Source organism: Camelina sativa, chromosome 6 (assembly GCF_000633955.1).
Source record: "Camelina sativa cultivar DH55 chromosome 6, Cs, whole genome shotgun sequence".
Taxonomy (NCBI): domain Eukaryota; kingdom Viridiplantae; phylum Streptophyta; class Magnoliopsida; order Brassicales; family Brassicaceae; genus Camelina; species Camelina sativa.
The window spans coordinates 19,875,730-19,886,898 of record NC_025690.1 but is presented as its reverse complement, the minus strand read 5'-3'; the positions used below and the strand labels follow the sequence as shown (position 1 = coordinate 19,886,898).

The window sequence follows — 11,169 nt, the reverse complement described above, 5'->3', positions numbered from 1 at the left end:
TTTTTTTTTTTTTTTGTTACGTGTTAGGTTCACATTTCTTACAAAGAAGAATGTTTTTGTTTGGATTATTATACAAAACAAACCACAAGGCTCCAAATTATGTTTGAGAGGCAATTTTTGGATTAGCATACGTAAATGGTAATGAAGTAATGCACTTCACTTACCTTCCATCTCTCTCGTTTCTCACCTTAAACTTCTCTCTGTGTTTCATCAATTCTAAACTCCTCATGATAATAATCATTTCTCTTATCTCTACATCTATCTGTGCAACTACACCTATCTCTGGCTCAGTTTTTGTTGTGGACTTGAAGGGATCGGGTAACTTCAGCAATGTCCAGGGAGCTGTCAACGTTGTCCCTGATTCAAGCAAGTACAAGACCCTCATCATTGTCAAGGTATTCTATATATACAAATCTATGTTTTTCTTGTTATCTCTTGTAGTAATGTAGGTTTCATGCAAAAAGTATACTTATTAGCTCATTGGAAATTTGAGATCATTAGCTTCAAAGTATGATTCTTTGTTTTTGTATTCTTATTTTGAGTATACTTATTAGCTCATTGGAGATTTTGATTTAGTTGCCTCATCTTATTACAGAGAGCAAAAAATTAGTCCCTTTTTTGCATATTTTAAATATGTTTTAAGCAATTGTTGTGCAAGTTTTTAGTTATTTAACACTTATACCATATATGATTGAAATGCAACAAATAGTTGAATGGTTTGAAGCTTTTCAGAGTTGTTTAAATGTTTTTGAATCGAAATATATATATATATATATAGTTACACTTGATTACTAAAATATACTATTTTTATTAATTACTAAATGTTAATCATTAGATCTTGTTTCCATGACTCTTCATTAAAAAACATTATGAAATTTACCTACTTCTTTGGAAAGTCATTTCACCAATTCACATCTCCATCATAGACAAAAATTTACTTCACACTCAAACAAAATTAACATAAATATATCTGTGATTAAACAAATATGATGTGAATTTAGTTTCATGTATATAGATATATTTTGGTTTGGTACATCCTTTGAAATATAATTAATTCTCGGAGGTTCAAAAAATTGTGTCAAATAGTTTTATAAAAATTTTGGAATCCTTGTTTAGGCTATTATGATTGTGTGATTTTTTGTAGATTAAATTAGAAAATATATAAAGAATCAACTATTTAAAGCCTAAAACTAATGGTTAGGATTTAACCATAAGTTTAGGTGCATGTGTGTGGTATAATTAAGAGAGTTCACAACTCTGTAGGAAGTTGGTTAGAAGGAGAGAAAAAAAAGAGAGAAACAACTCTCATGCACATTACTTTAAATTAAACTCTTCACTAATGCTAGTTATTTGCTTTCCGATGAGTTTTGATGATCGAAACCACCTTTTAAATTAAATTCCTCCCTAATTCTAGAATATGATGTCTATTATTATATTATTGGTAACGTGCTGTGAGATCAAAATCTATGTGAAAAAAAAAATAATATTAAAACTGATCTCGGAGCTTCAATTGGATTAAAAACATTTTTCAGTTCGATTTGATTAAGATGTGTATCCCTATTTGGAACAAAATACTACTATTAAAGTAACAGAGCTATAAACTGAAGAATGTCATATATGTTGAGTCTCGTATTTTCTATTTGTTGAAGCCATAATCATATTCATGAAGAGGAAAGACATGGCTTGTATATTTTGTTCTTATTTCTCTTAAACATATATATGACGTAAGTCTATAACACAATTTAATTCAACTCAATGTTATTAACGTTAAAAAAGGGTAGTTTCATTTATCTTATACGAATTTGCGTGATTCAAAAAAAATTTGCCAATAAGGAAGATAGTCAGGGAGAGGATGTGCGTAGAGTTTCAAGAAGTCTCTCCAACAAAAGACATTGTCTTTGATCTGGTTGAAACTCATGCCGTATCGTACTGGAGCCGACATGTCTGATGACATGTATTTTGATCTCTCCTCGTACGGAAGCTAGAAGAATCTCTTACACACTTCTATCATGTTCCTGCTCACATCAGAAACAAATGGTGATACATTGATGCATAAGAGTGCTTTCACCCACCTAAGTAAACCAAACAAAGCCAAACCACCAATAATTAAAAAACAAAAAATTTAAGAATCTCAAATGAAGAGCCCTAACATGTTCATATGACCAAGAAAGATCAATATGTTTCGTCACACTTTCCACAACCAAAATAACTAACATGCACAAATACTTTATTGTCCTTGGTTTCCCATATATCTCGTATGACATTTTTTTTTATTCCCTTTGGATGATCAATAACTTCACCTCGAAATACGGAAATATCATACATCAAACTATCTTTATATCTAAAACCAGAAAAAAAAAACTATCTTTATATCGTGTAGTTCATAAACAAATTGAGTTCACATATATGATATATGACCAATTGTTATAACTATATATGAAAATTGACTACACATCCCATTAGAAAAAGAAAAAAAGGAACAGCATACTTACCATAATACGTACATCTATCTCGCTATTGTAAATTTTTGGTTTAATTTTGCATACTTACAGTCTTACACACATTATATTTATAAGAAAATTTCAGTAAAAGCCAACAAAGAACAAAGAATTAGTAGAAGATTTTAAGCAAGACTCTCTATGCTTTCACCTTCTTATCAGCAAACACGATTTCGGATGTCTCACGAGATTGAACATTAATTGTATTGCGTCCAATAATGAAATTATATACTTGAATGCTCCAAATGAAGGGGTTAATTCAGATCAACGAGATATGTCAACCCCATATCAACAGCCATTTTAAGCAGTAATAATAGTGAAATATGATTGGTTGGAATAGTTGAATATGGCTTATTGAAAGGGTTAATTATAGTCAAAGATAGTGTGGGCTTAGAAATATTCTTGCTAGGTTATAATAGATGCTACAGAATTAATATATTACAATATCTTAGTGATAAAGATTTAACCATATAGTAGTTTACGTAATATAATAGTTCCGTCCGATATTTTCGGTGAAAATTCTTACACTGACGGCAACTCAATGTAGTTGTTTGTTATAGAAGTTACTAATGATCGATCACAAAGAACAATCCGTTTCAATGATAGTTTTTTCTTTTGGTTTAAATAACGACTGTATAATTGTACTACTAAAGTATTGAATTTTCGTTTGATTTACATATATTACAATAATAATATATTACTTTTTAATCTTACGTACGTATGTAGTAGATATTGTTAATGACTAGTGACATACATGAAATTAAACTTAAACTGAATTCAAAATTTAACTTTCATGGTCAGGTTTTTTAGACTGATACAATGGTGAAGATGGTTCAAATGCTTATGCAATATGAAAGTGATGGATTGATTTTAACAAGATACAATGGTGAAGATGGTTCAAGGTGAAGACTGATACAATGGTGAAGATGGTTCAAGGTGATTTTAACAATATGGTTTTTTGTTTCATCTTTTGGGATTTTCGTTAGCCTAATTAAATGAGTCGAATATTAAGGTTGACTTTTTATTGTACTGGTGAAAAAGTCAATCTTCAGATAAATACTTTGGTTATCCAATATACACATACTGTATATCGCTTTTATACAAATCTCTACGTACCCTATGAACTTTTCATAAACAAATATGTACGGAGAATTTAAGTTTTTGTGAGATTTTCCCAAACAAAGTTTATTTACAAGCAAAATACTTGAAAATAAAATGTGTGCCTTTATTTAGTTGGTTTATTACATAACAATAAATGAAAAACAGAAGATGAGTGTAAAAGCAACCCTCATAGACCTGTAAGAATTCTTAATTGCACAAACTACAAAACCATTTAATATTCTGTTATACTAAACCAAAATGGCAATATTTCATATTTCATAAGAGGTTAAAGAAAAATAAAAATCAGGGAATCTTTTATTTGGGTAAGGGACGATCATTGACAGTTTCCCTCGATGTAAAAGTCCAAATCATGATTACATTACATAGATGTGATGAAAATGTATCTTTTTAAACTTCATTACAAAAACAAAAAAAACGTCCTTTATTTATTTTTTTCTTGTTAACCACAACGGTTCTAAACCGAATCCAAATCATTGACGTCCGGTTTAGCAATGCTCTCGGCAGCGTTAAATGACTTAAAAAATTTCCCGCGTATTCCTATCCTTGTAGTAAAAGCTTTAATATTTGAGGTTGATTTGGTTCGGTTTATATTTAAACAAGGCTCGGTTTGGTTTATAAACAATTTTTTATTCTTTTTTTCTTTCAAACAAACCATTTTGGTTTGGTTTTCTATCTCTACACTACACTTAAACTTTCACAATCTTTTTTTTTTTTTTGGAAGATGATCATAAAATATTATTATATATACACACTATTTTTTTTCTTTTAAAAATGATCCTGAGCTTGTAAAATACAACATTAATCAGGATGAATTATGTCACTGTATATGATATCAATTAAACCAAAAATCCAAAATTTTGAAGAAACCCCAACTATTTTTAAACTTTCATACACAAATACTATTTTTGTATTGTGTGTTAATAATTTAGGTCTTCAATGAATTTTTCTCAAAACAAAAATCAGATTTATTTTATTTGTTTGAGAACAAATTACACATTAACCTTAGCTTGTAAAATACAACATTAATCATGGAAGAATTATTTCTCTGTACATGATATCAATTACTCTCAACGGTGCAGAATCAAAATGTATGCTACTGTTTAGTGTACAGAAACGAAAATAGACACTAAAATTAGATAACTAGCGTTAAAAGCATCATGTGCAAAAAAACTATGACACCAACTCATAAGGAGGTTTATGAGTCTCAAATTTCTTAAATGCCTGAACTACAAAACCCTATACATAAATTGCTGAATATAGAAACATTGCATACAAAGTTGAAATGGTGAAAAATTAAAAATTAAAACAAATTAAGAAAATTTAGGGAATCTTTAGTTGTGATGACAGTAAGAAATATCAAATGAAAATTGGGATACTAATTGACCAACATCATCATCATCATCATCTTCCCCAAGTTTTATAAAAAACGGAAGAAGCTTTTCTCCTCTTAACAATTTTCTCCTCATTTCATCTTCCCCAAGTTAAAAAAAAAGCTTTTGAACTCTTCAAAAATTTCTCTACATTTCATCTTCTTGATACACTATGTCTATCATGCTTTTCCTCATTTTCTTTCTATCCATCATCTCTCCAATTCAATTGGATTCACCTAAATGTGACAAGTTCTCAAAGTTTCCCATCAAAGGATACACTATGGTGTTCAAGGTATCTCTTCAAGGTTGTGGAAGGTTCACAAAGATCCAAGATGCCATTGATGCAAGCATTGGCTCAAGTGTAACCAAGACCCTCATACTCATTGATTTTGGCATCTATAGGTTAGTCTTTCACTCTAATCTTCTTCTTTTTTCCTTATAATATTTAGATGTGGTGTCTAGTCATATATATATTTTTTGTTAGGGAGAGAGTTCTTGTTCCTATGAACAAGAACAACCTTGTGATGCAAGGTATGGGGTTCTTAAGGACATCTATTGAATGGAACAACACAGCCTCTTCATCCCATGGAACATCTGAAAGCTTCTCCGTGGCTCTCTATGGAGATCAATTCACGGCCAAAACCATAAGTTTCAAGGTAAGAGTGATTCTCTGATTTTCTTGTATTATTTTGAAGTATAATTTACATACTTCTATGGAAATTTTCGTTAAGTTGTCTCATTTTAATAACAGATAAATTTTTTTGCTTGGAACTTAAGATACTGGTAAAATAAGTAAAGTGGTCTTGGTTCTGTTTTATGGTTTTAAAGAGATATATCATCCTTCGTAGATAGTTTAAATTTGATAGAGTATCTAATTAAAAAAATCCTCTGTTTTATTGTTTCTAATGATTTTCTCTCTTTCTTACACAAAATTTTGAGACATTGTTTCCTCTGTTTTATAGTTTCTAATGAATTATTTACTTCGTTGGTGGATAGTTATACTTAATTGATGTATCTAACAAAGTTTTCTCTCTGTTTTATTGGTATCTAATGATTTTTTTCCCTGTTTTATGGCTTCTAATAAACTTCTCTACCCTTAACGTTTTGTCATTTGCATGGTATAAGAACACGTCTCCCGCACCCAACCCCGGAGCAGTCGGTGCACAAGCGGTGGCTCTAAAAATTGTTGGTGACAAAGTTGCCTTCTATGGATGTGGCTTCTATGGGAACCAAGACACACTATTAGACCAATAAGGAAGGCATTACTTCAAAGAGTGTTTCATCGAAGGATCTATAGACTTCATATTCGGTAATGGAAGATCGCTTTATGAGGTAAGAAAAAAGATACAACAATATCATTATTAACGTTTCTCACATAGAATTTTGACATGTAATTAACCATCCGAAACCATATACTTTCCTCCTTTTGAGGATTGCATAATTCATTCCGTAGCAAAGGAGAATACAATCGGGTGTATTACGGCAAACGGAAGGAACACGTTAAGAGACCGAACCGGATTTGTTTTTGTGAATTGTCAAATTAAAGGAAGCGCGAAAGTTTGGCTTGGGCGTGCGTGGAGACCATATGCGAGAGTTGTCTTCTCCAAGACATACATGTCAAAATTCGTTTCTCTTGATGGGTGGAATGACATGGGAGATCACAAGACACAAAAGACTGTGTATTACGGAGAACATCGGTGCTACGGACCTGGAGCGAATCATAGTGAACGAGTTCCCTATGGGAAGCAACTCACCGATAAGGAAGCAGCTCCTTTCACCAACATATCCTTTATCGATGGTGAGCAATGGCTTTAGAGCATACCAAAATCAAGAAGATTATATACAAGCTTTACTTATCCTTTGTATATGCAAGTAATCTATGTAATATTAACTGCTTTTTATCTTAAAGACTCATGTGAAAGAATCCTCTGTTGCCTTTTTGTTTTCTCGATTAAGATTGAATAAACCAAACCCGAAGCATCATCACAGATTTAGGCCAAAACATTATAAACCAGGAGTAATTATCTCTCAGTGTGGATGATAACTAGATGCAAAGCACTTTGGACTCAACCATCATAAAGAACAAAGATAAGCCCAAAAAATAAAAACCAAAAGCATCACAACAGATGTAGGCTAAGTTATTATAACCAGAAGTAGTCTCCAACTGTGCCCTGAAGCTTTGCATGCACATGTAAGTAACACCATCATCTATGTTATTCAAAAAGTCCTGCAACTAGGTATATAAATGATCATGGATTGTGATGTTGTCATTTGCATAATACAGGAAAAAGCGGTGGACTTGCCTTTTGTTTTGTGTAACTTGCTTTGGCTACTCAGTTCTTGTTGTTGCACTCGGAAGGATAGACTCCAAAGGGGAAACGGAACTCTGAGCAAAAGAATTGGATCCAATCTATTCAACAGTCTTTGACACATTTACCATAAACACATCCTCTAGAAGAAATTTTGTATCAAGCGTAAAGGTTAATTCCATGCAGAAGACAATGTTTACAATCTATGACACTAGATCAAAACCACAGCTCCAGGAACTGTCGCAAACACAGCATAGCTAGTGAGTGAAACAGGGCCAAATCTTGATTTTGACCTTTCTCATACAGTCATACGGCAACTTCAGAGAATTCTCTGGTGTTGACACTGCAGCCACGACAGACGCTACTCTTGGTACAACCACACTAGAGGCTATTACAACAGTTTCATACACTGAAAGGGTCGCTCCTACAGACTTAGAAACTGAAACTAAAAACATTACAGCACTTCCTCCCTTGATGATGGCATAGATGACCCTAGTGTATGCAGGTTGGTCAAAGAAGGATTGGTTGGGAAAGGCCTTGTAAATAACCGGGACTGAATGTAGACGATGCCGGGACTGAATGTAGACGATGAGTCCATCATGTTGGATATGACGACTCCTTCAGCTGGATTCTAGCTGGAGGCCGAGGGAACCGTAATGGTCGAGGCTAGTTTCTCATGGTTTGGTTTCTTTCTCCACAAGCAAAAGCTTCAACCTGTTTTCGCATGTTATTTCATTCTAGAATTGTATACTAATCTCTACCAAACTCTAAACTATCTCTCCTAGAAATGTATTTGGGATATTCTGACCCAACTGAAAACACTCATTAGGATCAGGGACAAAGACTCTACGTTTACCTCATTTCAGCATTGTGGGTGTGGCCTTATCCGTTGCAAACATTCTATAACCATCACTTTATCCATTTTTTTTTACCTACTTTATCCATTTTCTTACACCGGTCGAGTATACAGTAAATAATAGATAGAAACAGTCGCCTCTTGCAATTCAGGTAACGCCGTTTTTTCTTTTTTTCGTTATTAATACAATTCTCAAACTTAATGGAATACTCAACCACAAGAAACACGCCAACATGAAAACTTGGTTTTCATCAAACAAATATAAAATTTTCTTTTTTTGACATCGAACTTATCAATCCAAAATAATTAAATTCAATTTCAAAGTAGTATTATAATATCTGACTCTAAAGTTAAAAAAAAAAAAGAAGTAAAGACGTAAATAAGTAATAAGTGTATTATTATTCGAAGAGCCATACGTTCGGTTCAACTCAAAACTCAAAAGGTTTTACACCAAAAAAAACACAAAAGAGTTTCTGTTTAAAGACGACTTGACATATATATCATCATCACATGATCATCTATAGAGAACTAAGAGAAGGCTGTGGAGACGGCGCTACTCCTTGCCGCGGCCATAGAGAGGGCGGTGCTCCTTTTCACAGCGGTGGGCACTTGGTGAGGCATCAAATATCATATAACACTATTCCCATATACCTCCGAGGAGCTTCGATACAACAGAAATACTCTATTGTCCATGGCTTTCCTATATACCTCCTATAACACTATTCCCTTCGGATAATCAATATCTTCACCTGCAAATATCATACATGTCAAACAATATTTTTATATTGTGTTACCTCATAATTCATAAACATATTGATCATTCACATTTATGACCAACTCTCATAACTACATGTGCAAAAATAGACTACATATATCCCATTAAAACTTTTTTTTTCTAAGGAACACAAGCAGGTTTACTAGTCGCCATACATATCTATTGCTAATTTTTGTTTGTGAGGAAAATAAAATTATAATAATAAAACTTGAACAAATTCTTACATTGATGAAAATTGAAAGCCAAAGAGAGACATTTGCTATGGCTTGCGCGACAAGTAGATTTGGGTGCGTGCGTCTTTCGCAAAGCCATTAAGAGGTTTATATAATAATAATACATGAGAGAATCCATCACATAAATGATAATCTTATAATTTCTTATGTAATTTATATATAACATTTTTTTTTGTCAACAATTTATATATAACTATTTGGCCAGTTTATGACAAGGAAATTGTACCAACAACTGATCACAAACTAATTGTGGTGATGCATAAGCATAAGAGCGCACTTTCAGTTCACCCACCTAAGGCCATCTTTAACGGGAGAACACCCAATGTGTTCTAAGCCCAATTAAATTAGAAAAATATTGAATAATGGACTCAGAACACAATTTTTGATCTTAAAGTAGAACTGATTTAAGGATAGTTCTTGTGTATGTGGCGTTACGGGAGTGGTTGAGAGTTTTCTCAATCGAGATTATTTTCATTTCTCTGTTTCTCTCCCAAACGCGTCTAGGTTTTATTCGAGAAAGAGAGAAAACGGCGAAAGCTTCGATTTCTTCATCTTCGCCGATTAATTTGTATTCCGGCCATTCAAACACCAAAATCGAAAGCTCTTCCGTGTAGAAGTCGATCTTTGCATAGCTTTTCCGACAAATCCGTTTAAATTCTCATCTTTTGTCGATTCACCAAGTTTCGCGATCTGAAGGCGAAGTCGAAATCTTCTACATGAGCCTTTGTCTCCTCGTCTCCTTTGTCTGGCAAATCTCATCTCCGGCGATATAGATAAGGTAGTCCCGTCGTTTCCTCTGTCAGTCATTGTTTGTTCGATGTTTCATCGATTTAGGGTAAAACTGAAATCTGTGAATTAGGTTTGGGTTTGGTAACATGGTATAGGGTTTAGGGTCATCTGTCAATTAAAGGTTTTGATTAATCAATATAGGATTTTAGTGAGCTTGCAGGATGTATGACTGAATTCCGAGTGTTGTATGTTGTATTTGAAATCAACCTTAACACTGATTAACTTTAATCGATTTTGTTTTGTTTATGAGGCTTGTAGGTGAGCTTAACGAGGGCAAATTTAATCAGATAACCATCAACAAACCTGCATTTGCTCGAAACTAAAAGGTAAGTCACACTCACTATATGTAATGCAAGGTTGGTTTCCTGATTTTGGTGGTGTTGTGGTTTGTGTAGTAGTGTATTAGTGTTTATTCACAGATTTTATTTGATTGTAGTGACTTGTTAAGTGTTGTTTGATTGTGTAATGAGTTTCTCAGAATTTTTTTGTGATGGTCTCGGATGTTTGATTAGGTTTATTTCTTGTATAATATAATTGAGTTGTTGTGAATTTAGTGTCACTTGGTTTTGATTGTAGTAGCTTGTTAAGTGTTGTTCATGTTCTCGTATAAGTGGTATTTCACGGATAAGTTCCGATTGTAGTTTTCCTATTTATGTTTGAGTTGTCTTAAAACTTTTAAAACTGATTCTGATGAAAGCTTGTAAACTTTGAAAACTTTGAAAACTGTATAATATGAATATTTTAACAAAACTAGTTGAGTAGGTAATGAATAATATGAATGTGTTGGTTTACAAAACTTTTAAAATTTTTAACAATCAATGACCATTCTAATGTAAGATCATTAGTTTAAGATTATTATATTATTAAATCTTATGATCTTACACATGTTCTCCCAATAACTAACTTCTTAACAAAAGATCTAAACTAATGATTTTACATTATTTTCATAATATTTTTACTCTAAGAACACTCAAAAGTGTTCCCCGTTAAAAATGCCCTAAGTAAATCAGACAAAGCCAAATTAAACCAACATTAGTTTTGATTTCAATTAAAAGGTAGGGAGATTATTTTTTTATTTCAATTTGTCATCGCACATTTTAAAAACCAATATAAATAACTAATATGGAAAATTATTTTCGACTCTTAATGTTTAAACCAAATATTCTAAAGATCATACTTTCAACCAAAAGGATTTATTTATTTATTGAAAGACTTGA

General features: G+C 32.5%; 1 pseudogene; it reads left to right on the top strand.

Moving 5' to 3' along the window:
• Nucleotides 5,172–6,805, top strand: LOC104792449 (annotated as a pseudogene).